The sequence below is a fragment of the Tenrec ecaudatus genome, chromosome 4 (assembly GCF_050624435.1).
Source record: "Tenrec ecaudatus isolate mTenEca1 chromosome 4, mTenEca1.hap1, whole genome shotgun sequence".
Taxonomy (NCBI): Eukaryota; Metazoa; Chordata; class Mammalia; order Afrosoricida; family Tenrecidae; genus Tenrec; species Tenrec ecaudatus.
This window is the reverse complement of record NC_134533.1, coordinates 92,444,541-92,449,348: the sequence shown is the minus strand read 5'-3', so window position 1 is coordinate 92,449,348 and position 4,808 is coordinate 92,444,541. Positions and strand designations below refer to the sequence as shown.

At 52.6% G+C, this 4,808-nt stretch overlaps 1 pseudogene; it reads left to right on the top strand.

The window, feature by feature from the left end:
• Positions 1 to 1,907: 1,907 nt before the first annotated feature.
• LOC142445009 (aspartate aminotransferase, mitochondrial pseudogene) lies at positions 1,908 to 4,190 on the top strand (annotated as a pseudogene).
• The last annotated feature ends 618 nt before the right edge of the window (positions 4,191 to 4,808 follow it).

The window sequence follows — 4,808 nt, the reverse complement described above, 5'->3', positions numbered from 1 at the left end:
CTAAGGTGACGTGATCTTCCACAAACTCCTGAGCTAGCTCACAAGCTGTCGGCTTCTATCGCTGCTGGGTGGGAAGCGATGTCTCTGACTGGTCCAAACAGCTAACGGACTCAGCTGCTCCACATGGAAGTAAGATTGGGCAATCTAAGCCACCAAGCACCCCATGGAAGAGTTCTGCTGCATGGGGTCAGTGTGCATTCATTGGCATTGATTGCTGGCAAAGGGTTTTTGTTGAACTAGTGAGAAGAAAGTCTACCTGTTTCTCGGTAGTATACAGTAAACCCATCGTAGACAGCAAATACTCCCCCACCCTGGAGAAAGACAAGGGGAAAGAATAGAACGTTACCCTGCAACCTTCTTGACTGCGGACTAATGAGGAACCAGAAGAGTCCAAAATAGCCGATTCTGCCTCACCCAGGAAGTGCACCCCCACCCCGACTTCCTTGGGATGTCTGGGCTGCCACAGCTGCTCCAATCTCTAACCCGCTGCCAGTGGCGGTGGAGAGCTTTTCCAAAGTCGCCTGGATGCGTGCAGTAGTCCCTTTGGGGGTGCTGGAATGAAGAAGGCAGTGGGAGATGATAACGTAATCAGTTCAGATACTCGCATTTACACTTTTCTGGTCGAGGGTGTCAAGGGCTTTATAGACTGATTAGAAGGCCCTCTCCGTTCGTCTCAAAGCTCTCTGAAAAGTGAGCCTTCGGTAGCACAAAAGCTACCTTGATTTGGAGCTTGTGGTCATTCACACGGAGCCTGAACTGAAATTTAATTTTGCCCTGGCAGTCCAGATTTGCTAAGCAAATTAAAGCTCCTGTGAACAAGGCTTCCAGAGTAAGCCTAAGCGCCTTTAAAGGACAACCTACTTTCAAGCCCTTGGAAGCAATCCTTTTACATGCTAATTACAAACCGCCCAGTGTTTGTGGCAGCAGGCTCCTCTGGGAGTTGTATTTGCCAACAAGATGTTTATTTCCAACTTAAAGGGGGCTGGAGGGGACCTGTGGATTATTGAGCAGCTACTATGTGCTTTGCCCATGCCTCAGCAAGAGATGCTTCCCTTTTTACCTCCACAGCCACCCTGGGAGGGAAGCATTGTCCCCACCCTACCGTTGGCACCTGCAGAATGGGCATTTGGCTCAGGGTCGCAGAGATGGTCAGTGGTGCTGGCTAGGATCTCACCCAGATCTTCCCTCCAGGACCTGTGTTTCTCCAGGGTGTCTTTGAACGTATTGAGTCTACTTGTCCATAAAAACTCACAGCCCTCTAGTTGCTCCTGACTCATAGTGACCCAAAAAAGGCAAAGAAATCTGTCTTGGAAGAAAATGAGCCAAAATGCTCCTTAGAGGTGAGGGTGACGACTCTGTCTCATGTACTTTGGACATGTTGACAGGAGAGACCAGTCCCTGGAGAAGCACGTCATGCTTGGTCAAGTAGTGGGGCAGCAGAAGAGAGGCAGGCCCTCAGGGAGATGGATTGACACAGTGACTGCATTGATGAGCTCAAACATAGGGACAATTGTGAGGATGGCATGGGACCTGGCAGTGTTTCCTTCTGTTGTGCATGGGGTTGCGATGAGTCAGAACTGACTCGCTGGCACCTAACAACAACATAGCGACCTTAAAGGACAGAGAAGACTGCTCCCAAGAGTTTTCTAGACGGTAAACCTTTCTCCTGCAGGGTGGGTGGCTGATTTTGTGTGCTACCATAACCCATTGCCATCAAGTGTATCCCAACTTACATTGGCCCTATGTAAGGTCTCAGAGACTTGACATCTTTATTGAGCAAACAGCCTCCTCTTTCTCCAGAGAAGTGGCTGATGAGGTTGAACTGCTGACCTTGTGGTTAACAGTTCATCACTTAACCCACAGCAACACCTGCACTCCTTAAAAATACCCCAAACTGACTTGTCCTCGGGTCTGCCCTGCCGCCAGCCGCGAGCCGCTGCCCTCCTGCCGCCCACCATGGCCCTGCTGCACTCTGGTCGCGTCCTCTCCGGAGTCGCCGTCGTCTTCCACCCAGGCCTCGCCGCCGTGGCTTCTGCCAGAGCCAGCTCCTGGTGGGCCCATGTGGAGATGGGGCCCCCGGATCCCATTCTGGGAGTCACCGAAGCTTTTAAGAGAGATACCAACAGTAAAAAAGATGAACCTGGGAGTTGGGGCCTACCGGGATGACAAAGGAAAGCCCTATGTGCTCCCTAGTGTCCTGAAGGCTGAGGCCCAGATTGCTGCGAAAAACCTGGACAAGGAATACCTGCCCATTGGGGGACTGGCTGAATTTTGTAAGGCATCTGCAGAACTGGCCCTGGGCGAGAACAGCGAGGTGTTGAAAAGTGGCCGGTACGTCACCGTGCAGACCATTTCTGGCACCGGCGCACTCAGGATCGGAGCCAGTTTCCTGCAAAGATTCTTTAAGTTCAGCCGAGACGTTTTTCTGCCCAAGCCCTCCTGGGGAAACCACACGCCCATCTTCAGGGACGCTGGCATGCAGCTTCAGGGGTATCGGTACTACGACCCCAAGACTTGCGGTTTCGACTTCGCAGGTGCTATCGATGACATTTCAAAAATGCCCGAGCAGAGCGTGGTCCTCCTGCATGCCTGTGCTCACAACCCCACCGGAGTGGACCCCCGCCCTGAGCAGTGGAAGGAGATGGCCAGCGTGGTGAAGAAAAGGAATCTTTTTGCATTCTTCGACATGGCCTACCAAGGCTTCGCCAGTGGGGACGGTAACAAGGACGCCTGGGCCGTGCGCCACTTCATCGAACAGGGCATTGACGTGTGCCTCTGCCAGTCCTACGCCAAGAACATGGGCTTGTACGGTGAGCGCGTGGGGGCCTTTACCGTGGTCTGCAGGGATGCTGAAACCGCCAAGAGGGTGGAGTCGCAGTTGAAGATTTTGATCCGTCCCATGTATTCCAACCCCCCTCTCCATGGGGCCCGGATTGCCTCAACCATCCTGACCACTCCGGAGCTGCGGAAACAATGGTTGCAGGAAGTCAAAGGCATGGCAGACCGCATCATCGGCATGCGGACCCAGCTGGTCTCCAACCTGAAGAAGGAGGGCTCCTCCCACAACTGGCAGCACATCACTGACCAAATTGGCATGTTTTGTTTCACGGGGCTCAAGCCTGAACAGGTGGAGCGGCTGACCAAGGAGTTCTCCATCTACATGACAAAGGACGGGCGCATCTCTGTGGCTGGAGTCACCTCCGGCAACGTGGGCTACCTTGCCCATGCCATTCATGAGGTCACCAAGTAGTTTCCCCATAGAGGGAGCAGAGATGCCCTGCCTCTTCAGCCCCTGCTGTGGTGGGGTTCATGGGGAGCCTGAGAGCAGGTGGGTGGAGGGCAGGCGAGCTTTCTGATCCACAGGGCTTCACGCAGCCATTGAATGTGTTTCTCAGAAAAGAACACGTAGTGAATTAGGGCAGAGGCACCGTGGCTCCCAAGCCAAACTGGTCCCCATCCTGTTATCTGGGGTGTCTCCCAATGAGTATGTGTACAAGAAAGAGCCAAAAATCTGTCACACAACTGCAATATTTCAGAAGCTTTAACCGAAGCACCTTGCGTGCTCAGGGTTCCTGTGTGCATCCAGCCTAAGAACTCGCACGTACTAGACCTTGTACAGAGAAGCCTGCTTCTGACACTAACTCCTGTGTCCTTCCCCACAAAAGCCCATGGTGCAGAAATCATGTCTGAGAGAACCCACTGAGCCCACTGCCGCAAGGAAAGGAAAAGACACCCTTTCCCGGCTCATTTAAGAGAAAGGAAGAAAGAAGGCTCTCCTTTCTCATACTTAGAGGCATTTTAACACTTCCCTCTTAGCCCTAATCATTGCTGTTCTTTTCCTCAGACACAAAGACCTCTCACTAGCCTAGCTCCCCGTCCCATCAACAACCTCCCCAAGGCCCCCGTCAGGATATACTTATGTCAAGAATGCACATGCCATGCCCTCCCCTGGAGAATAGAGAGCTCCCTCCCCTGCACTTTCTTCTCATCGTCCGTGAGTCATTGATCACCTCCTCTGCCCACTGGGACTTCCTACCATGGTTGAGTGTGGTTGTGCAGACACTCATCTCACCCGTGAGCCAGGCAGTGCAGGAGAGGGCGCACTCGGGGCTTTGCCTTCAACCTTGGGTGGGTGCTGCCAGGAGGGCTCATGCTCCCCCTCTGGAAAGATAGCCACCATCTGCTCTAATCATGTAGGCTTAGCACAGCCTGGTTTCTCTGTTAAAATAAAATCACCGAAGACCCAGCCGCTGGCTACTAAAAAAAAAAAAAAATACCCCAAACTGATATTTTTATCAAACGTTCCTGGGGTGAGGTCCAGGTAATAGGGCAGGGACCAGACCAAACCAGTGATACATATGGTAGCCAACTAAAACGGGGGGGGGGGAGGGGAGAAAAAGAAAGGAAAAAAAAACATGGGTGCAAGGGAACAGGGCACTGATCCATCCAAGGGGAGGGTGTTGCTTATATCTCCACAGGGAAAGAGAGACCAGACTTCAACCCGGTGCTCCAAGACATGAATGCAACATACTGGTATTAAGCAGGGAACCAATAGAGAAGGCTGAGGAGACTGCCCCAATCCCAACTACTTAGACAACCCCCTCCCCACAGAAGAATTTACTTCAGATGACAGCACTGAAGCTTCAGCTCAAGGAGAGGGACGTGTCTGATCAGAGCACATGGGAGCAAATAAAGGGAGAGGAAGAGAGAGTGGAGCACATCCTAGCCCACCAAGCTGTGAGGATGATATTCCTGCTCAGAGCAGCCAATGCACAGAGAGGACCATAGGGCTGGCCCCACTACAAGAC